At 45.8% G+C, this 23865-nt stretch overlaps 1 protein-coding gene across 8 annotated transcripts in view; it reads left to right on the forward strand.

The window, feature by feature from the left end:
- The window catches only part of PRICKLE2 (prickle planar cell polarity protein 2), a 103394-nt gene that overhangs the window by 482 nt on the left and 79047 nt on the right, over positions 1-23865 (forward strand). The window contains exons 3-4 of one of the 8 annotated variants that reach the window (XM_085590332.1): positions 653-765; positions 2107-23865. The exon at positions 2107-23865 is cut by the window's right edge and continues 36181 nt beyond it. The exons of 2 other annotated variants lie outside the window; for them this stretch is intronic. The gene's annotated coding sequence lies outside the window, so the exon portion shown is untranslated. 5 more of the 8 variants (XM_085590331.1, XM_085590333.1, XM_085590334.1 and 2 more) reach the window with 5 other exon arrangements.

Raw genomic sequence — 23865 nt, forward strand, 5'->3', positions numbered from 1 at the left:
GTCCCATCGCCGCTCTCCCTGCGCGGCGCCCTCCCGGCTCCGTGCGCGGCCGGCGTGCAGGTGTGGCTGCTCTGGGCGGGCTTGTGCTAGTCCGGAGCGCGTTGCCCACCCACGGTGGGTTCTGCGGACACGGGTGGGCTGTCCCCACACGGGTGTGCCCGTGGCCGCCGTGGTGCGGGGCGCAGCAGGATCCAGATGCGGGACTGGGGTAACTGGTTTGGCAATTAACAACTCGCAGCTTCTCCAGTGCGGTCAGGAGCTCGTCCTGCTGCTCCGGGTCGTGCCGGGGGCTGAAGCCGCCCTCACCTGTCGGGGATAACCTGGGTGGGGTGGGGAAAATGGGGCTGAAGGGGTTTTTGCGGTCTGCACCAAACCGCTGCGTGAAACTCCGGCAAAAATAGTATTTCTGGTTATTTCTGTCGAGTCTCTGAACAAACCTGGCAGTGCCGGTGCCTGCTAAGCGCAGCAAGCCCTGGCCTTCTCCTGGGTCAGCCCTTTCTCCCCTCCCCATGTTCTGCTGCCTCGAAATGAGTTCCTGCTGATGTGCGATCTGGGACTTGGTGATCTTAAATCTGGGCTGTGGGCCCTGGGAGCTCCACACAATCTTAGTAGGCCAGGGAGCCCTTGACGACCTTTTAACCTTATTTTTCAGGGTATACCCTTTTCTCCAGCATCTGCTGTGCTTGGCGTTCCTCCCAGCCTCTGCCCTACTTCTCAGAGCTGTGTCTCACCAGATTAGAGCTTGGATTCAGAGCAAGGATAGGGGTTGGTATATTCCTCTTGAGTTGGATCTTAATGTTTAGCCTTGCAAATCATTGTTTCCTTCAGCATTTGCCCCAGGGTGTGGTGGGACGGGTTCCATAGGCTGAGGTCTGCCCTGAAGGATGCACAGCAGCAGGTGGGGCTTGCCATGGTCCTCCGGCTGTCCCGGATTTCCTTGTGTCCCTGCAGAGCCGCTTTGTAATCCTTAAAAGTGCCAAGGAGAACTTTCAAATGCAGGATAAAAAGCCGTGGTCACCAACAGCATTACTTCCCTGCTCCAAGGACTTGTGATGTGCTGTGCTTCGTGTTTCCTTATGTCAGAGAGTACAGCTGTACAGCAGCTTTTGAAGAATTAAGTGAATTTTTATAGGATCCCACCAGAGGCCAAATGGCCCAGCAGAAGGAGCACACCACTGCCTGGGGAGTGTCAGATGAAAGAGATGCTGCAGCTCTTTTCAGATTGTGCCCTCTGCATTGGCTCACTGTGCCTCTAGGCCAGATCCTGCCAAACCCCATGTGCAGGAGCCTCCAGCCTGCCAGGACTACCCATAACCATCCCCTTTGCTGAAGACCCCCAGACATAAGAGAGGATTTTTGCCAAAACAGTGTGGATTTTCCCAGCAGCTTTCTCTCAGGAAAGAAGTGGTTATGTCCCCTGGGGCAGGAGAAGGATGGGTTCCCTTTGGGTATGGGTGGGGTCAGCCCCCAGAGGCATTACAGCCTTTGTGCTCCAGCTTTGCATCCCACTGAGCCGGTTAGACCTTACACCAAGTTTCCTTACACCAGGACTCGATTAGCTGAAAGCCCTCCTGCAGACATTCCCATTTAATTGCCTTGATGTAGGAGTAATTACGCAATTAAACCAAATAAAGGCAGTCTATTTGCCAGAACACAATAGAGAGGAAATGTGTTCATTTTTTACTAGCCAGTGGTCTATTAATGCCAGGAATAGGTAAGCAGACAAATTATTCCCAGTAGTTTGTAGGTTGAAAACATGCTGAGGAGCCCTTGCCCTCTGTGCAGGAGATGTTACAGTCACTGATTGGTGGGGCTGCTCACCTGAATGAGACTGAAAGAAAACAAGGTTTGCAAGGAGATCCTCAGATTAGGGGTATAAATTCAGATCAATTGACCACTAGAGATTTGTAAGGCTTTTCATAATCCTTTGACATCAGAGTTTTGCAGATAAATATAAATGGGGTGGTTTTTGCTTCAAAGATGCAGAGTGGTGATAATGCTAAAGGGAATTTATAAACTTGCAGACACTGAAGCCATTGCTGAGACAGGCATGGTCTATACCTAATTATGCTGGACTGTGTACTTTCTACTTACCTGTGATTTTAGGTGTGATCTGCGCAGGCACTCCTTCAAGCAAGCAGATTGCTTTGTCAGATGAAGATTCCTGTGTTCCTGTGTTTCCTTAACAGCCACTTTTCTTAGAGATGGCTCTGAGCATTTGTTGAATTTATCATTCCTGGAAGCACAGGCATGCTTCCTGAGACAAGGGAGACCTCTTGAAAATAAATTATATTCTGCAGAACTCTTTTCAGAATAAGCCTGGTCTCTCTACTGTAGGTGATGTGCAAAAAGAAGATGACAGGGGATTCTTAAATAATTAAATAACATCCCTGGTTTTTGAAGTTTGTGGAATCTTTGTAATTTTATTCTGAAATTATAATCCCACATTTAAGGTAGTGGGTGAATGATCCTGTGGCAGTGTCAATATATTTAATGCTAATATGGTGGAAGCAAGGAATTGAAAACACCTCAGTTAAACTAGAGCACAACTAGAGCCTACATCTTCCTCCCTCAAAGAGCTCTCTTCCGCATGCCGCAGATCTCTGCCTCTCGTTGTGAGGCAGAAATTCAATTTTTAGATTTAAAACATTTAGTCCCAAAGAGGAAAAAGTAACCAGTTTTTCTGAGAAAGTCTGGGGGCAAAGTCCATGAAGATACATCTATCAAACTGTAACCAGTAAAACCCTGAATTTCTCATGGGCTGAGCAGAAAAACTACTCCTTCGTCTAGTCTCATCGCTTTCTGCTGTGGTGGGTTGTCAGCAAAGTGCCAAAGGACTGAGTTCATCTGTGTGGGCTCCAGTCTAGAAGATGGAAATGGCATGTACGTAACCAAATCCTCATTAAAAAAGGTGGCTTTGTGTAGAAAAAGGGAAATCAAATTCAATAAAAATTGAACTCCTTAGGAGCCCCGTTGCTGTTTTCTAATCAGATCTGCATTACATTAAACTGTGTGCCATTCAGCTTGTTAACAAGCTTTGGCATTAAATAAAGCTGTCACTGGAGTTTGGTGAATGAATAGCCATTAGCAGTGTCTTTTGCATAATGTCTTGCAGAGAAAAGCCTTCCAGGGAGGTGGTCCAGGAGCAGGGAAGGGAATTTATAACTTAGTCCCGGTGCAATTAGTGTGAATATGCAAACCTTAAAGGTGACAAATGGTTCGCTTTTGCTGCTGTTAAGCTTACTGTGAAGAACTAATTTCAGATTTACTCCGGGTGAAGTAAAATTACAGCTTTAGTGCCACAGTTAAAATAGTGGCTCCTTCGTGTTGGGAGATTGGCATGTGTTTAGCACACAGAGCCGTGGTTTGTTTGCTCCTGAAGAAAGCCAAAATACTCTTGCAGTTCAGCAGACCTTGCTGTTCCCTGCTCCCAACCTTCTCCAAACCCACCAACTAAAAACATAGATGCAGGACACCCAGGTCTCAGGATGGTGTTTGAGCTTTGGTGCGAGGTAGGGGGGATGTGCCACCTGGTTTGCAAAGCCTGCAGAGGCAGTGGCATACGGCTGGTTTCTGAGGGAAGGAATTTGGATACTGTGACAGAGAAGACAATTTTAAAAATAGAGTCTGAAACCCTTTGGAGAAGTCTTTGTTGCCATAGTTATTCTTCTGGTTTGCAGAAGCATTTGAAAAGCAGTAATAAACATGACATGAAGACAAAGACTGGCTTGCCAGAGTTTTATTTTCAATGTGAAATAATGTCTCACCTCTTTTCTTGGAGCATCTTTTTCCTTGCATACGTCACACAATCTTTGTCCCTTGGAATCACATTTTGCTAGGAAAGAGATCAGCTTCTCTTCATACGTTGCTGTCACACGCTGTGCTCTTAATATCAGAGGTGTGTGTTTGTACAGCCCTTGTGTACTGGCCCTTGCCTTTCAGGGCAAATTTAAGTGACCTGATGTAGTATTCAGTAGTATTAACAAATTCTGCTGCATACAGTTGTTTCAAGCATTTATTTATTTCCATAACTTGGCATCTTGCTATAATCTACTGCAGTTGGTCCTGCTGAAGTCTGATTTCATCTGGCCTTGCTGGATCAGGGAGTGTCTGCAAAGACAAACTTCTCATCTTCTCAGGAGAGAGTTGCCTGGAGATCCCAGGTGATCAGCCCGAAGGGTTGTGATTGACCACTGGATCACAGAAACCTATGGACAAGGAAAAGAGACCGTGTCTCATGAAACAGTGACCCAAAATGAGGTGGTGGGCCAGAATCTCTGTGATATTTGATGTTGGGTGATGGTGCACAAGTCGTTTTGCAACTCCCTTCTCTACCTTGTTGACTGTAGGCAGGGAGTTGCTCATGGCAGTGGATTTTTGATTTGTTTGTGAGTTTGTTCAGTGCTCTGGAGATTGCTGTGCACAAGCAATGAGAAATTCTGTGTGTCTGCAGCCTTTGTCTGCATTCCCAGGGCTCTGATCCTGCCCATGGGAGGTACACTCCAGCAGACTCCTGTGTACATCCCTGGGTGCCTTTGGCTCTTCAGTTTGCTGCCTAGTTCCTCATCCAGAGAGCAGAAACAATAATATTTGTAACGCAGCACATGAACGAATAATACCGAATTCTGAAGCATTTGTTTCTACTTCCAAAAAAAAAAAAAAAAGAGTACAGATTATTGCTTCCATATGTTTTCAGTATTTCTCATAGGTTATGTCTCTTGCACACACACACTCCCAGCTTTTCCCTGGCATGAATAACAGGCTTTGTGCCTCTCTTCTTTAGGATTCAGATATTCCGCATTTCCTTGCATGTTTATTTGAAAGGATTTGGAGATGTGAGAATAGCAATACCTTATCTTGAATAGTCTGATGTTCCTATCACTGCCATTGTGAATTGTGCTGGCCTGGAAGCTTTTAGAAAATTCATCATGTTGCAGTTGGGAACCTGCTGAAATGGGCAGAATTCAGCCAGTGCAGGTCTAGCCCAGTGCAGATCCATCACAGCACTCCTGAGGTGAGGGCTGCTATCCCTAGGGGACCTGTTCCTGTCCCTAGGGGTGGGCAGGAGTCACCTGCTTCCCATAGATCTGTCACCCTGGCAGAGGGGATGCAAAAACAAAGGCTGGTTTTGTTTGCTGATTTTAAAGCCTTTCACAAAGCAGTTGGTATCATTAACTTGTTTTTTATTTATTTTCTGTGTGCTTATTTGGTCACAGGTTCAGAAAGGAGAAGCCACTCCCTGCCAGGCTCTTCAGTGGCAGTCAGTGTCCTTCAGCCCCTGTGCCCAGGGTGGTTTGGTGTGGGTGGCTGTGTGCACTGGAGCTCAGCTCAGGGGGATGCTGCACTGGCTTGGCATCAATGACTTCAGCTGTCCTATTTTCTTACATCTGCAAGGTTAAACATTTGTGTAAGTGTTTGGAAAATCAGGTCTAGTTTTTGTGGGGGGCTTTTCACCCCCATGGCAGCAGGGAGAGCAGGGGTAATGAATGATGGCTTGTGCTGCTCCCACTGTTCCAAAAGCAGCTCTGCCAGGGGCAGCTGGGCCACTGGGATGGGGGATTGGGTGGATTGTGGTGTAGGTATCAGCTTTGCCCTGCCTTGGGACAATTATTTTCCTAAATATTGAGTGCACAGTTACATTTAAAGAACTCCCAACTATTTTTTCTGACTTGTGGGTTCCATTTCTTTGTGCCCTGCTGCTGAAACAGCACTTGAAACAGCACTTAAGACAGCCAAGACTGATAAGGTATCCTGTTTGTGTTGGCTGGGAGACACAGTATCCACATTACCAGAGCATTATAGTGTCAGAGGCAGTGTTGTCCCTGGCAAAAAGCCTAAAATAAATTCTTTAATTTTTTGTATGTGATGTACAAAAGAGCAGGTGAGGTATGTATTTGTTTCCGGGCAAGCCCAGGGAGCCTGTTTGAAGACCTTTACAAGCCACTCAGGATTGTATTGCAAGAATTCAAAGGAGTTTGGACACTTGTTGATTGAATTTCAGCTGAGCACAGAGCCCTGTTCTGCAGCTGCTCTAACTGGAGCTGCTCTGCCTAGCTCCATTGCCACTGAGCAAAAGCCAGGAAAGCAGAATTTCTCCTAGGGAACAGGCAGTGCGGGTAGATTTTCTGTCTGTTTTGAAGTGGCCTTGTGCAGTTCTATTTTTATGAATGGTGTGAAAAAACACTTATAAGCTGTTGCAGGATTTGAGCTGATTTTGTGGGGTTTATTCTGTATCTGGTGTGATTGTGGATTGCACTGATGATGGATAGCTGTCTGCAGAGCAGATGCACTGAATTCTGAGTTTGTGTGATATTTTACTTCTAAACAAGTAATTTAAAAATATGGGGGTTTTTTAATGTGTTTTTTTTTTTTTGGTTTTTTTTTTTTTTTTTGGAAAGTGACTACAACTGCTTCTTGGTTTGCAAAGAGTAGAAGCTTACCTGCTACAACGCAGTAGGGTTTAGCATCCCAAAGGCAGAATTGGGCTGGTGAGTGCTTTGCTGGTGCCTCAGCCACGGGGCTGTGCTGCCGGACACTGGCAAGCACAGTTCCCTCATGATGGAGCCTTTCAAGATGGATTTGCCCAGGAGAGACCCACAAAACTTGGAAGCAGGATGGATTGGCTTGCACTGGGATCTCCTAGAAGCAGACAGCTGTTGGTGCTGGGGGCTGCAGTCGTGGATTTGGGAGCTGTGTTGGCTGCGATTTAATGGAACGTGGTGAATGATTTAACAGCGCAGTGCTATGGGATATGTAAGGTCCTGAGCTCCATGTGCACCCTCCCAAGCCCAGGGAAAAGGGTTAAATCGCTGGTTGGAGCCTCTGCTGAGCGGGAGGAGGTGGGAGATGCGGAGTTGCAGTGGTGCTGTGACACATCCTTATCCCGTTCCTGGGCCGGCCGCACAGAGCCGCGCTGCACCCGGCGGTGCTGTGCTGCGTGTGGCCCGTGTTGGGCAGCCAGGAAAACTCCTACTGCTTTATTCGAGGCTTTGCAACACGCCCTTGTCCCCCAGCGCGGTGTGGCGTGAAAGAAAAGCTGGCAGCCACCGCTTTGGTGAGATAAAGGCTGGAACCCGCGGCCCCGCTGGAGGGGCCGGGCGCAGCTCTTTGGCTGACGCCCACTGAGCGCTGCCCTCCTCTTTGTTGCTCTCGGCTGTAGAGACTCTGCTCAGTGTTTTCGAGAGTTTTTCTTTGGTTTTGTTCTTTTTTCTGTTTGCCTTTAAGAAGTCAATCTGCAGTCTTTTAGACTTTTTCAAAAACATTCGCCCCCACTCATCCCCCCCCCCCCCCCCCCCGCCCAGTAATCCATCCTTATTACACCAGTGAGTCACTCTTCAAATAATGAATTGCGTTTTCATTGTCTGGCTCGTAAGTCTATCACCGAGTTTAAGGATGGCCGATAGTATCAGCTGAGACCTTTGGCAGCTGGCTTTGCAATTTGTGGTTCTCGTTTGGCTATTTGCTTTTTTCTCCAATGAATAATCTCCCAGCCGTGATGGTGGAAAGCCGGACCCTTCCTGTGCTTGTAGCATCTCTGCGGTCACTATCTAATGTTGAAGGAATTTGTAACATTAGCAGAATTGTCTGATGTGAGGAAAACTAATTTCAGGGTAAACCTCATGAGCATGGCTGTAAAGAACATTTTTCTCCTGCTTGCAGACCCCAGACATGCATCAGTGCAGTCCCAATGGCCAGAACCTTTCTCAGTTCCCCAGTGCTTAGGTCAAGAGATGTACAGAAAACTCAGGGTGCTCCTGTCAGCTGCTGGAGAGGCTGTTGCTTCCCACATGCAGCTCTGCTCTTCACAGGACCCTGATACCAAAGCTTATCACTTGGAGAGCTCCGTGTGACAATTATTCTCACTGCGGAGCGAGACACTTTGTACTCAGTCATTGCAGCAAATATTTCATCCCCTATCCATTGCCCTTGTGTGGATGCTGCCTCTGCAGTGATAAAAAACATAATGGCTGCTTTTGCTGATAAGGGGAGTGTGTAAGTATAATTACTGAAATCCCTATGCAGAGCTCCGTGGATGGATGGAGAGTCCCTCTCCCTGTGAGGGGTTTCTGTTGCTCTGGAGCTTGTTGGGGAGAGCATGAGCCTGCAGCTCCTGGCAGCTGAAGTGGGAACTGCTTGGACACAGCTGTGAGCAATTAGTAAAGGATGTCTTTCCCCCTCCCTCCACTTGCTTTCCTCCTCTTCTCTTTGAAACCAAGTCACAGGCTCCAGGGAGTCCAGAGGAGAGCTCAAGCAGTTCAGATTTGAGATGCTCCTGGTCCAGCTCGAAGGTGGCCGCTGCTCAGTGTGTTCACATTCCAGCAGCAAGGTGAAGGTCTAAGGATCCAACCCAACCTTGCAGGAAGCATACTGCAGCCAAGGAGCCAGAAATTTAGATCAAGACAACAAAAAGAAAAAAAACTTCCATGGCAGCGGTAACCATAGGAAACCTCCTCAGCATGTCTTGGGTGGTTCCTGTTTCCCTGCCTTCATCTGTTTGCTTTGCAAGCGGAGCAGTGGTTGTGCCCCTGGTGTCACCAGGAGTGGCCCATGAGCCCTGCTGTCCCCAGGGGCTTGGCAGCCGCACTAGGGGTTGTGTCACTGCTCCTTGATTTCTCTTTTGCTCTAGTTGGTAAAAAGATGCTTTGAGAGGCTTCTTTAGATGCAATAAAGTCTCAAAACCACTTCTTTACCTGGTGTCAGCTCACAAATGTGCATTTGATCCTTAAATACCCAAGGCATAAAAGCGAATTGTCTCCTAGGGTCCAATTCTTCTTCTTTTCTATAGCGCCTTATAAAGATACTTTTATATTCCCTCTGGCTCAGCTAGTGATGCTTGGCCTTCAACCAAGACAGGGAATCTAGGACAAGAATCCCTGAATGCTCTGAGAAGAGCAAGATTAGAAGTTATAAAAAACCACATCATTTTGTTGGCGGAAAAAAAATACTGGTAAAAGATTTTGTTTAAAAAAAAAATAATCTGGAATATTTTTGATCAGCTTCACGTGGACACATTTACAGGAGGGTGTAAGAGGAGGCTTGTTTTCCTGGGTAGTGCCTCCTCTAGGAAATCCAAGCTGTGAAGTGAATACAAATGCTGGAAATTGAGAGGTTTTGCAGTGAGTCACAGGAAGGGATGAGGAACCAGTTGTTCTGGTGTGACTGTGCTGATGATAACCAGCTCTTTGACCTGCTGGGGACAGGTGACTGTGTGAAAGCACCTGGGGGCTTGGGCATCTCAAGCCAGCACCCAAGGGTGCTTGGATCCCCCAGTCTCCCTCCCACCCTCCAAGGGCAGTGTGGAGGTGTCCTCACGGAGCTCTGCAGAGCAGATGGGCCCTGCTTGCAGTGCCAAGGTATTGCACAGAGACAGGTTAAAAAAAGATGTCTCCTTCTGTGGGAGCATGACACAGAGAGGGAGAAAATACATCGTGGTGCCAGGAACTGGGATTTTGATGCTTGTGTAGCAGACAGTGCTGCTCTGACCTCTCCAGGCTGCCGGGTGCTTGTGGCAGGGTTTGCTCTGTGGAGAAAGACCTGGCTGCTCTTTGACCCGTCTGCCTTGGGTGGAGGTGGAGCCCTGTGCAGGGATGCTGCTGGGCTTGGTGTCCCCTGTCTTGTCCCGACTCCTAGCAAATTATTTAATCCCTGTTTTTGCAACATTCCAACTCTTTCAAAGTCAGATTTTTGCTTGAAATTACACATTTGAAGAAGTAGGAGCAGGTTGGGGACAAGGCTGACTCCCTTTCTCCTCTTGCCTGTCAAACAGTGGGAGCACTCATGACATTGCTGTGGCTGGGCCCTATTACCTGCATTTGATGCCATAAAGGCCACATATCTAAAGTGCAGCCCCTTTAAATGTCAGATGTGAGAAGAACTGAGATGTGAGAAGACAATAAAAGTTAATATTGTAAAGTCAGGTTTGTGCAGCATAGCTTGGATTTTTAATATCAAGTGCATAATTTATTACAAGGTGTAGCAGTTCGAAATACATATATTTGAATATTATCTTTCCTTTCAGTAGCAGGAGCAATGCTGCATTACAATAGAAAAATGATTTCATATTGCCACGTGACAGTTTCAGCTTGTATCTCTAATAGATGTGTGATTTGCTGAAGTGTGAAGGCTATCTGATAAATGCCTGAATAATAAACCTGTATTGTTTGTTCGGATCTCCCTTTGTCATTTTCAAGTGTATAAATAAAACATTTTCACATTGGACCCCGTGCAGTTCCAGCCCAGACTTATTTACTTTCTGCTGATATAACTTGGAAGAGACATTAATCTTTTAGTCTGACAGGAGAAATCAGGTGGTATCATTATTGTATGTCACGCTTGAAATGGTCAAATATAATGTTAATAACTATTTTCCTAAGAAAAGTTATAAGTATTTAAAGAATATTTTTAAACAAAGAAGCATTTGTCTCATGTACAGCAGAGGGCACTCGGCATCGCTGCTGTACTACTCGCTGCTGCTCCAGCTGCCCAAAGGGGGAAAAAAATCCCTGTGCTTAAATTATAGTTTGCAGAAATGAAATACTCTGTGTGTGTTTGCTTATAGAGGGGTGTGACTGTGTATATAAAAAGACACAGGGTGGCGTATATATAAAAATAATCCCAGCACATAATGTAAAACTTAAATATTCATAGTGGTTGCTGAAGTTAGGTGAAGCACATGTTGTGTTGATTAATGCTCTGCCTGCTGTTATGCTCATTTTCAGAGGGGACTGAAGTGTGCTGAGAGGAGAAAATGAAGAGGCCCTGGCTAGTGAAGGGTTGCAATCTTCATCTTCTTGAAGGCACAGAGTCTGGTGGTAGCCTAGGATGCTGGCACAACTACCCAAGCAAAGGAAAGATCTTGAAAGATGGATAATATTGGAGGGTGCAGAATTAAGGGTCCTTCTGTCTAGAAAAGCAGCAGATCTGAGAGCTTGGGGGTTCTGTGTTTCTGTGCTGGAGTTTGCAGTGCTGAGGTCTCGTTCCCAGCAGCACCAAAGCTTGTGGTGTTGTGAGGCTCTTATGAAAGTCCCTGAGATTGTTCTTATCCTTACTGTAGAAGTTTATCTGTGTAAGGAGATTTAAAATACTGATGTTTGTGACTGGAGCAGAAGCAGCTCCAGCCCCAAGGATGCTGTGGAAGGGCTGGATGTTGGCTGGAGTGTTGTTAGTTGGAAGATGAAGCACCTGCTTGCTAGGGGAGGGACTCCATCCTGGAGGTATAGATGTGTGTGCTTTCAGAGATGATCACAGAGATTAGTGTCATCTCATCTTCCATAATAATTTTTTTTCCGAAAAAATGGGCTTTTTAAATTTTGTTCCCTTTAGCTAATTGCTCAGACACTGCCGAGGTACAGCCAAGGTGTGTTTCTAGTTTAACTCTCGGCGTACCTTATATTTTTCTTTTAAGAGGGAATAAAGAACTCCAAAGCCAAGTCTTTGATCAGCTTTTGGCTGCATTGTAATGCTGTTGAAGTATTCTGGGCAGTTGAATTTTGTGCCATGCTTTGGGTGACATGTTTTGTGGTAAAACCATATGATGCCATGCTGAATTTTCAGATTTTAGTAATTAATTCAAGAAGAATTCAGATTTCCTCCTGTCTCCCTCATTGAGCTGCTTGCATTGGGCTTAATTTAAATCTCTCAAAGCAAGGGCCCCTGCAAGAGAGTCTGGAAGTGTCAACGTTGTATAAAATATGGGCCTGGTAACAAGAATGAGGGTGCATGTCGTTCAAGATAACCAGTTTATGCAAAATACACAGCTGGGTGGATTTTGCTACAGAGTATCTGTGGAGTATAATGATCAGAGAAATATGGAAATGCCAGAGGGGCTTTTTAATAATGGGTGCTAATTATGATGAAATGGATTTGGGTGGTAGGGAGTAATCCAAGATTACAATAGTAAGGGTTTTTTTAAAGTAGCTCCTGCTATTTGGGAGGGCAGCAGAGTTCCTTGTTACATGGCTTAAAACAGCCTCTCCGTGGGATTGTCGCAAGCAGCGTTCGCCCTTGGCTGGTTATTTCACAAGGGCTTGGTGCAGCTCAGACATGACATATGTGAGTAATTCCAAGGATACAAGCTGGCCCACGTGCTGCAAAGCACCTTCTCACTAGGATAAAGATGATGTTATATCATTGTGCCTGGATAATTACTTTTCTGGAGGTGTCACTGGAGATGGGCTCTGGGATGTGGTATTTTGTCCCATTATGATGGTTCCTGGATTGGTTCCTGGTTGTTTTGGGACTGTGAGAACAATATGGTGCTGCCACCACCAGTTGCTCCTGCTTCTGCTGGTGGGCTGGGAAGTACTGGGAAAGCACTCTGGGAATGAAGTGTTGCAGTTCTGGGACTGGGACCAAAAGCAAGTTGTAGCACCACAGCCTGGAGCACAGGATCCTGGTTCTGCCCTTCTGGCTACACGTTTTTGAACAGGAGCACATGTGTAGAGCCAGGCACGTATCTACTCGTGCTGCTTGGCTTTTCCTTTCTTGTAAGGATTTGCTGGTCTTTTCAGTGTTGACCATGCCACAAAGCACTGGACTTAGCACACAGAGGGCCTCAGGTACTTGTCTCCTTGGGAAACAGTGGTTGCGAAATGTTTTGTTGTTGTTAACAGAGATGTGGCAATGCAGAACTTGAAAAGCTGCACTCGTGAATTGTCTGGCCTTGTGCTGGTGACCAGCAAGCCTTATGACTCACCTTAGCCAGTGTCAATAGAAATGAAACTATTTAAATACACAATTAAAATATGTTGTTATGTTAGCATGTGGACCTCCATGCAAGCTTGCTCTATAACTAGACCAATTAAAGGAACCCCATGGAAGAGATGTAGGAGGCTGGTTAAAAAAAAATCCCAGTCTTAACTGCTTGTTTGCTGCCAAATACATTTTGGTCTGAAGTGAAAGGCATAAAAGCACCTGGGTTTGGGGGATTTATCTCCACTCTGGGACTCCAAAGTCTTGTAGGCAGTGAGAAGAAATGGGTTAAAAGGATGCTGCATTCTTCCTTTCAGGGGATGAAATCCAGCTGTGTGCCCGAGCCCTGGTAGCAGAGAGGGTTGTTAGCCATGGCCAGCACATCGTAGTGGTTCAGCTCCACCATCTCCCTTGGCTTTTCCAGATGATCCAGGAGCTTGAGTAGTTCATAAACGGAGTGAATAGCCAAATGGACCAATAAAAGGAGTTTGTGGAAAGGCCCAATATATTTTATGAAGAAAGAAATGGATCCTCTAATGTGAGGGTTGTGTCTTGTAAAATTTTGCAGGGCTGCAAGTGCTGTTAAACACTGGCTTCCTGCTCCAGCCACTCCTTGGAGCGCACACAGCAACTGCCAAAACTTTCCTTTTGACTTGAACTCTTCCAAGTTTGGAGTGAAATCCTGACCTTGGGGAAGTCATGTCATGAATTTCCCAGGGACCTAAAAAGTAGTAGTCAGTGTGAGACCTGTGATAACAGTCTTTGAATAAAATCTGGCCTTTGTGGGATTTTTTTAGGCAATGTGAAACACAGCTTTATATCTTAATGCTCTTTGATGGCAACAACAGCAGCTGGAAGGCCAAAATTTGGCCTGACCATGGTTATTGCTGGGAAATGCCTTTGTGTGATCCAGGAAAAGTGAAGCTGTTGGATGTGAGCAATGAGTGACTTTGCAGAGTGGATTGCTGCATGCACGCTCAGTGCTTCCAATGATGGTAACCCAAGGAGTGAAATTTCAGCCCAGCATGGAGGGCACACACAAAGGTGATCAATGATGTAAATCTCACCTCTCCCAAGCTGTTTAAAGGGTTTGAAGCTGGCTGTGGCACAGGGAGCTGGGGTACCCTGCCACCTCAGGTGACACCATCTGTAGCTGCAGAGATCTCATCTCGCCATGCCCCCCTGAATGCTGTAGGATGGGGAGGCAGCAAGTGAGGCACAGCATCACTGCATGTGGCATTGAAAAGATGGGCAGAGAGCTGCAGGAAAGCAGAAAACAAGGATCTTGCTATTGATTCATTGCTTTCTGTGTCTGCACAGGAGTGTCTGCAGCTTCGATCTTGATGCTAGCCAACCTGTGAGATTTTCAGCTAAACCTTTTTTAGTATTCTCCTTGTGTAGTTTCTGATGTGGTGGTGTTCAAGCCAGGCTTGAGTTTCTTAACTGATAAAAATTTGATAACATTTCTTCTGTCTTGACCCCAAAGAGCAAAGCTTCAGAGCTCAGCCAATCTTACAAAATTCCCTGTCTTTTTGATCTGACAGCTTCTGAGAATGGTTTCTGCTGCACCCAGACTTTAAAATAGGACAAATTCCCCAATTTCCAACCTGCAAATTCCCAATTTCCAACCTGCAATTAAAATTTTGCTTCAAAATCAATGTCTTTGATTCTAAATGCTGAGCAGAGATAAATTTTGGGTTGTGTCCATCTGCAAAATGACCACAGAGATGATGCAAGCAGATGCATGGCCTTTCACTGAGCCAGGGATGGGGTGACCCCCAACTGCAACCTAAGAGAAGAGTCCAGATTCTAAGGAAATGGCATTCCACTTCCCAGTCACTGGAATTCTTTACAGTAAAGGGAGGATTACCTTTGGAGATGTTTTGGTCTTTCCCAGTTCTGGAGAACTGGTTTTGCTGAGATCTCCTCACTGGGAATGCTGAGCTCCCCTTCTGCTTCATGGGAACACAACAGTGTCTCCCCTTGTGGACAGAGATGCTAAAAAAAAGAGGTTATAGGACTATGTGAAGTTGCCATGCTTTTGCCTACCAGGCCCCTTCCTGTGAGCCTTCTCAAAGGCAGAGGTTGGGTTTTACTGCTGGAGCTTGGCTGTTGCTCTCACTTTCCCCACGGCCACCTCTTGAGGGGATCGATGGTTGGTTTTGGCAGGAACTGTTTTATTTTGTGCTTGGAAACACAGTGATCTCAGCTGTGTGCAGGTCTGCGTGAGGCTGGATATTAGAGCTGCTTTGATGTCTGCACTGATACATCTTAAGGCAGCTCAGGATGATTTTATGCAGTAGCCCTAAGGTGCTTGCAGAGAAAAAGGTGCTTTAGAAATGTAAATTCTGTTTGAGAACACATTTTCCTCTGCTGTTCTCTCTCAATTCAGGATGAGGTGGTAAAAATGTGGCATTTAATTAAAGTTTGTAAAGGTTTGGAAATGAATTGCCGTAAACATAAAAGATGTAATCAAATGTCTGCCTAATCCCCACCTTAAGGGCACATTAAATACAGAAAGAGTATAGTATGTTAGAGACCAGGATTGAAAAGCGATGTGGATTTGGGAATAGATCTTTTTTACCTGAAGCTTATAAATTATTTTACTTCAGGCTTAGGGATTTAGACATCTACGTACAATAGAAAGCCACGTAGCAGCCCAATTCTCAGTCAGCACAGCTGGCATCATTCTACTGAGTCATTTCAGCTCCAAATCCATACGGCACAGCCCTGTGACGTGCGTTACAGCGCACTGTCCTGACGGAGTGTGGCATGGGAATTGCTCCTCAGTTCATCACTGAGTAGGGGGCTGCTTCTCTGAAATCAGTAGGTAATTAGATAAAAGCACCTAACAGGTTTTCATTTGTTGGGATACAACAGGATGAAGAAGGGGATGTGATATTGCACAGTGCCAGCTGGGGAGCTGGGCTTCCTTGGCTGCAGAGATGCCTTCTGCCATCTCCAGCTTCAGTCTTAAATAAAAAAAAAAAAAAAAAAAAAAAAAAAATCCAACCAGTTTTTTTTTCCTGAAAAACTCAGCAGGAACCAAAGGCTGTTATCTCTCTGAGATATTTTTTTACCTGTGACATATTTTATTTCTCTCTAGAGAAATAAAATCAGGACACATTGGTACTGTCTGGCTCCAATTGCCATTGCCCCCATATCCATGGGAGCTAGGCATCCCAAATATCTGCTCTTTTCCATGGAACTGCTGGACCCTGAGGCTCCCCTTTAGCAGTGCCCTATCAGCAGGACCATGCTGTGGTTTTGGTTTGCAGTTAGTAATATTTGGCATTGTTCGGTTTTGGGTAGAAACCAGGCTGTGTTCTGTGGTCCAGCTGTGATTCCTGTTGTGATCTGTATGGAAATCAAGAATATTTCTCTTGGTGAAGAAAGAGCACAGAGGTGTCACCAAAACCCCAGCTACACCCATGTCTTGTGACACTTTGCTGGTGGCAGTAGAGCTTTGCATTCTTTGGGACCAAGGCTTGAGCATGTGGGATGGAAGAAAGGGCTGCAGGGAGCTGGCTGTCATGGATTGTGGTGGAGGTGGTGATGACAAACAGAGGAGCAGAGGTGGTGGTAGGCAATTGCCCTTGATGGTAGGTAGCAGCAAGGAACCAGCAAAGGATTAACTCATCCTCTAAATGACTGGCAGGAAAAGAGCCCGGGCTAAAGGGAAGGGGCCAAAATACTGGTGGTAGAGCTAAAAGTAGCCTGGTTAAAGGTAAAAATCAGTCCCATGTCTTATACTGCAGGGCCCCGTGGAAATGGGGAGGGCTTTCCTTTTCTGTTGAATTGGGCTCTATGCCAGGTGAAAGAAAACATTTTCCCAACACCAAATGGAAAAATGCAAGGCAGACATCTTAAATGAACTGTTAAAGGAGTAGAGCCGTGAAAAGAATACGTTTGCTGTGCACTGGGGTTATGGATTTAACAGATTTTTTACTATATGCGACCTTTGCAGTTTGTAAAAAGTGAAATCTGCTGCAGAAATTCAAATTGTTTCAAGGCTGAAGGCAAACATCAGGTTTCATCGCTGTTCCTGGCCTCAGCTTTGCTCAGGAGGAATGGACAGTGTATCTCTGTCCTCCTCAAATCTTACAGTGATTTTCCTTTCCCTTTTAGCCCTCTCCTTGCTCTTTCTACAGATCATTGGCAGTTTTGCTTGTGCTTTAAAATAACCCAGGCTAAAAAGTGTGATCTGCATTTCAGCGATTTTTGATTACACCCACGTCCTGTATTTATTGCCATTTAAATCATCTATGTTAGTTTGAGATGTGTTTCTTTTGAGCAAGGCAAAAAAACCATGACTCTGTTGCTAACTGTTGCTAAGGCAAAGAAGATATTTATTCATCAGGGCACTTCTTCAGTACTGCAAGGATGGTAGCCATGGAGGAGGAGTGGAAGGAAAAGAACGGTTATGTATTGAGCCCTTTCTGTTATTGTTGTTGGCCTCTTGCCATATCTGCTGATGGTCAGCAGATGTCTTTTTCCTCCCCTCCCAGCATTGTGCATCTTGGATTAGAGGTGCAGTTTGGGTTATGGTGCAGGACAGCTGGTCTGAGGAGCCTGGTGTGAAACCCAGAGGGTCCCTGGAATGATCTGCAGGGCTTTGGAGGGTCCACAGTCCCACAGGCGTTACAAGGCTCCCATGTTTTGTAGCTCTTTCCCCTCAGTCTCTTCAAAGACACTTTCTACTTCCTGGCTTCAGAATATCCTTTTAAAAAATCCCATCAAATCAAAGCCACCAAGAGCCAAAAATGATGCACATGGCTGTGTTCCCTCCCTGAGCTGCTGCTGGGGGATGTGCGGCAGTGCTGTTAGCTGGCCCTTGCCAAGGGAAGAGGTTTTCCTTTCAGCTGTCATAGCAACAAGAAAATATTGTTTTGATGGGGATCAAATTAAAAATTAAATTTGTTTTTTTCCTGGTAAGCAAATTGCTCACTCATGAAAAATATAAATCACTTTGATCAGGGTAGACGTCTTTTTAAGCACCTCTGTGGAATTCCAAAGTGAATTCTGCAAACGTCTCATGCCACGTTATGGCTCTGCTGGGTTTATGTAGACTGTCCCGTGAATCTGAGCTTTATTTAACATTAGACTTGGGTTGAAAACCTCCTTGGTAAAACTTCCTTGGTCCTTATAACTGGCCAAAGCATGTGGGGGAGAAGTGGGGAAACAGGTCTGAAAAGTCTGGAAGCAAAAGGAGTGACTCGTCAAATGTAGCATTTCTGTGTTTTCAACCAAAAAGCCAGACAAGCAAACTTTAATTTGGCAGTTTACAGGATGCTCTGGTTCTTGGAATGCAGAGGTGAACACAACCTGAGAGTGGAGAGGGGGGTGTGAGTCAGGTAATGGAGACTGTCTGTGGCAGTGCTCGGGAGAGAACAGTGTGACGGTCTCTCACATGTGTTCCACATCCAAAGTATTTCCAGTTTGGAGACTTTCTAAGCCATGGTGATTTCCAGGTATTAGGCATCCCTGAGTGCCTTTCTGTCCCATAAGTTATCTTCTTCCTTTGAGCCCACATGGACTTGTGGCATCAGCAGCATCACTTGCCATGGCTAGGGGCCCTGCATGGGGGACCACCTTGCTGAGTTACCTTCCTCAGATACTTCCTCAGGTACTACCTTCAGGCAGCTTCCTTCAGCAAGGTCACACCATCCAGGTGGGGAAACAGAGGGGGAGGGAAAGACCTTCCCAGACTGCTCACAGGTCCTTGCCAGCACCAGAGCTGCACTGATGGCCACGTTTCTTCTCAAAGCAGTACTTGGAAGCTCAAGTAAGCTGTATTTCTTCCATTATTGTCTCATAGCATAACAGCAGTTGCAAATTTACTCAGCCTATCTCATTCTCTCATCAGTTTATCTGTAATAAAGATTCCTGATAGATAAGCTTTGTGGTTGGATGTGAAGCAAAAAAAGGAAAAGGGTTTTCTTGGAAAGCATTTAAACATCACAGGCATTCTTCTGCAGAAGTGAACAACCCCCTGTCCAATGTTATTCAAATAATTGGGTTTGTTTTGTTCAAAAGACATCCTGGCACTGCGGATGCTTGCATCTGGATGTAGCCAGTTTTTTTTATTGCATGAATGACTCTGACCTGACATCTGCAGTGGAATATAATATATTGAGGGCTGAAGAAGTCCATGGTGCTTTGATTGAAAATGGTCTCCCAGACTTTGGAGACAGAGGGAGGCCAGGAACTTCCTACACGGTACATGGGGTGTGCAAAGAGTCCAGCTGTCTGTGAGAGGGGCTGTCCCTTTGGCTGTGTCCCTTCAGCTGCTCTTGAGACAGGCTCTGGCTTTGGGTTGCCAAAACCAGGGGAAGAGGGAGAAACCATCCAGAAAATAACCATTTTATACAAGTGAGTGGTGGGCTTTGGGACATCTGAGCTCTCCAGGTGCCCAGGCCTTGTTGCAAAAGTGCTGACTTTGCGTAATGACTGTGCCACACTCTCACACACTCTTGCACACTCAAATAAGCACTCACAAACACACAGAGTTACACACCCACTAACACACGGACACACTCACACACATTTTCCTCTTATATATTTGAAAAATCAATACTAAATTACATCTATAAATGGCAACATCTGTTACGGAAGCCTGGTCCAGGCAAATTACTGCTTTAGAAAGTCAGTGCAGATCCTCCTGTGATTCACTTTTGTGCTTGCCAGAGTCACATCATACCCACAGCGCATTTTTCCAGCTATGTTAGGTGTGTCTTTTTTCTTTTACACCCACATCAAATTCCTAAAATAAGAGGAGTGTAAAAGGGAAAAGTAACTGGAGTTTATTTTCCTCTGGAGTTCATGGGGCTCTGGAAGTTATTATTAGAGGTGAAGTCATCACAGAGGAGGCTGTAGCCCTTGGGGAGGGGTGTGGGCGATGCTGCTCTTGCAGAAAGAGGGATGGTGGAGTCCTGGGCCAAGGGGACACAGGCACCAGTGGGAAGACTGGAGAAATCCCTGTCTACACCTTGTCCATGTCCGTGATTTTGGCTGGATTGGAGACAGTATTCTCCTGTGTGTCCCTCCTCCAGTGTGGTGGCTCTGGCAGCAGAGCAGAACTACCCTGAGTGCTCCAAGCTTCCCCACATCTGCAACACCATCCCGTCACTGGCATAAATTGCCCTCACCACTACAGTAGCTGGATGGAGCTGTTCTTTATTTTTACTTCACATAAAAGAGTTGGATCCTTGTTACCTAGGAAACCAGCAGTCCTAATTACAAGGAGTTTGATTCACTGGATGTAAAATGCTATATGATTCTCCCTTTTCTCTTTAAAAAATAGAAATTAAAAATGTGTTTCATAAAATGATAACCCTGTACCTAATGTAAGGTTAATCTTGAATGTTTTCTGTATGAGTGGTGTCCTAGAAATATAGAAAATGACAGTTCTGCTGTAACTGTAGTGGTGAGCCAGGCTGGGATCATCAATACTATCCTTTTCTGCCCACTGTTTGTGCTGAACTATGGCTGTCTTCAGGCCAGCACTGAAAACAAATCAAAGTCATCACATTCTCTATGATTTTCTTGAGGGGAAAGGGGGAAGGTTTGGTTTGATTTGATTTTTGGGGATTTTTTCTTTGTTTGGTTGGTTTGGGCTGTTCAGTCTTTTGGCTGTTGCATCATGTGCAGCACAGAGAGAGGAGATAAAGCCAGAGGGCAGAAGTGAAAATATCTCCTGCCGGGAACTCCAGATTGCAGCCAGGCAAAGAGCTCAGCACTGCTTGGTGCAGAAAGGATTAAAGTCTGTGCAGGGCTTATGAATAGCCCCATTGAGCAACTGCTGGACTGGAAGCTAAGCAGTGGCTAAAGTGTTTTGCCAGATCTGCTGGAATTTGCATTTTTCAGACAGCAGTGAAGTAATATTATGGTTTACAGCAAAACAGGATGCGAGTCAATATGTAAATGCTGAATAAAGAATGCTGCGTGTGTGGAGTGGCCTTTGCAAGTGGTGTCAGAGTTCATCCTCCCCAACCCTCTGTCCTTTGAGGGTAATAGCTGAGAACTGCAAAAATTAGGGAGCGTTTTGTGCCTTGGCTTTCTGGCTTCCTTTACTTGATGCATACAGCAAGGGGACCATCCCATGCCGGTCAGAGCATTGGCTGTATTTGGGTCAGGAAGGTTACCAGGAGGGCAGAGATTTGCACATGGAATTTATTATTTTATTCCGTTTTTAGAATGTGCTTACTGTGGTTTAAGGCTAGAATTTGTCTTGTAACACAGATATTTAAATCCTGGCCTGGAACTGTAGCTAAGAGGAGAGCATTTAATACTTGTTAAATCCCTGTTTCAAATAAACATGTGTGAGAGGAGCTTTCTGGTTTATTGGTGAAGAAACAAAGCTGATATTTTAGAATGTATCCAATTAAATTCTGCAGAGTGGGCTTTCATGTGAGGATAAATACATTTAGAGCCATGTCCCTTCAAGCATGAGAAGCAGGGACTGATGAAGAGGTGTTTAGCTGTAACTTCATCCATGGTTTTGACAAGGACTTTTTCCAGACCTGGGTGTGGTCACTGATGGGATGGGAGCCTGTCTTCTGTTATATGTTCTGGTTATATGGCATCATGGAGGGAGCAAGGCTCATTATGCAAAATCTATGCTTGGAGTTGATGATCTTAAGGGTCTTCTCCAACCTAAATGATTCTGTGACTGCCACCCTTGGTTGGGTCTGCATCATATGGATGAGAAACCAATGTGGAAATGGGTTGGTGGGTCACAGCAGTTCAGGGCCTTTGCTGGGGAAGCCTGGGCTGCCTTGTGGTCTCTCTCCATGGGCTGCACCCTCTGAGGCACCAGCATCCCTCTGGCACATCCTGCTCTCTCATCAGGATGCTCCTCCATGGGAACGAGCGACTGAACAACCTGGGTAGAGGGAATACTTTCTATCCAGGGCAGCCCAAGGGTGGCTTGATGTGTTACTGCACTTAACTTTTGTGGGGATGCTCAGCACCACCAGACACTCTTTTAAGGCCTGGGGGAATAATTTGGGAGTGGGGAGGCAAGCAGCATTCTCTGTTTGCAGGAGTGGGATGGGTGCCTGCACCATACCTGTATGCAAATGGAATGAGGGAGATGGAAACCTCAAGGATGCTCATTCTGCCAATGGTTTTCAGTTAATGGGGTCCTGATATCCATGATTATGTGACAAATTGTGTGCTTAAAGTTGTATGCATGAATGGTTTATCAAAGGCAGCAGAACTGACTCCTGTACTCAGTATTAGGTGTGTGTTTCAGTGCCTTGTTGGATTGTAGAGAAAGCAACTAACCCCAGCCAGGACTTCAGCTGGGCTTTTTCTGGACTGAAATAATTTTTCAGCGTTTTAAATACATCAGGATTTTCACAAGACATCCATCTCTGGTTTTAAAAACCCATCACCATGGTATAGCCTATCAATGTCTGACAGCTGTGACCAGGTAAGAATTACCATGTCTTGAAGAGAATTTATGAAGCTACAAATTACCTTTTACCTATTGAAAATTAATGCAATGCTAGTAGTTTTGGACTAACACAAAGGAACCACAGTACTTTTTTTTTCATTTAACAGTCGACTTGTGACTGATACAATTTTTTAATGTATACCTCCCCAAATGTTTGGAATGTATAAATATATATTGCACGTTAAAAAATATATAAAAACCATTAGGCAAGAATAGCGTATTAAAATATATTTTACATGTTTTTCTTAGGCTCAGTTGGCCATATGTTAAAATAAACTTCAGCAATGGCAACAATTCTTGTTTGAGATTATGTCTTAATAAAATAGTATGTGGGTGGTAAATACAAGCAGATAACATTTCTGCACAGGAACTGGGATTCAGCTATTTTATATGATGCTTATCTAAACTATCCCCACTGAGCAGCTTCCACCTGCCTCTTCTAGGTCTAGAAACAGTCCCCTTCTCACAGCAGGACCTCTCCAGTGGAATTGGTAGAATGTGCTATTGCAAGGGTGCCTGTGGGGTAGATGGAGCTGGGCATCCCCAGGGGCATGGTGCAGAGCTGCTTCTCTCAGAGCATCTTAGAGCTCCTGCATCTACTAAAATCCTTGGTAGATACAGTACTGGGACAGCAGGCAGGACCTGCAGGGCTCAGTGCCTCACAGAGGCTGTCACATGCAAGGCTGGATGCAGGCACTGGGAACATCCCACCCTGTTTTCCAGTATGACATGGAATGGTTGGAATGGGGAGGATGCCAGGCAGGCTGGATAATAATTGCATTTTCACCTGTCACTGTAGTAGTGAGGTGCCATGCAGCAGAAAATGAACAGTTACGTCTTCAATAAAGAAAGTGAGCGGTGTCCTGGTGTCACTGTCACCAGTCTAAGGGTCAGGATGGGGACTGGCTCTACCTGGGGTCAGTTTGGAGACTGTGCCATCACCTTCTGTGGTGTCCCAGCCCTATGGCTCCCACCTCAGTGCCAGACCCATCCCTGTGCTATTTATCTTCACTGTTCATCATTTACTTAACTTCACATTGATTTGGGATTTAACTCTGCAGCCTGTTTTAATTGGTGGGGCTGCAGCGTTGTTGTGCTAAACTCAAGACAGATGGTGCTTGATCAGGGACCACACACAGAGCCCACAGAAATGGTGCTGGCCAGGTCCAGCCAAGCAGGGTCCTGTGTGGATACTGGTGGGTGGGAGCCAGCCCCAAGTCAGGGATGCTTTGCTGAGGCGCGTTAAACAGCATGTGGGAAAAGGCAAAGGGAAGGGAGCATGCTGGATACGAGGGGTAGCATTGCCTCTCCAGCTCAGCCACCTCTGTTTTCCCCATGGAATGGAGTTTGTCATAGAAGAGCAGTGGAGAGTCTGCCCGTGCAGCTCCATCACCTCGATGGGGAGCCTGTCGCTTGCTGGAAGGGCCCTGCAGTGCAAAGGCTGAAGTGCTCTCTTCCCTTTGCAGGGAGAGAGGGCAATGCCAGCAGAGGCTTTCTAATGAGGTAACTGTGTAATGATGTAACTGTGGCCAGGCAGCATTAGCTCAGTGCACCAGTTGCCATGGCATCTGGCACATGTTGGCACAAGGGCTGGGATAGCAGTCTGCCCAAATGCTCAGACAGTTTGTCTCATTGCTTGGAGCCCAGGAAGGGGCACAGGGATGATTCTCTACCAGGAGATCCCAAAACTTGTGCTCTTCTACAGCACCTGCCCC

This window comes from Lonchura striata, chromosome 12, assembly GCF_050655825.1.
Source record: "Lonchura striata isolate lonStrDom1 chromosome 12, ASM5065582v1, whole genome shotgun sequence".
NCBI lineage: Eukaryota > Metazoa > Chordata > Aves > Passeriformes > Estrildidae > Lonchura > Lonchura striata.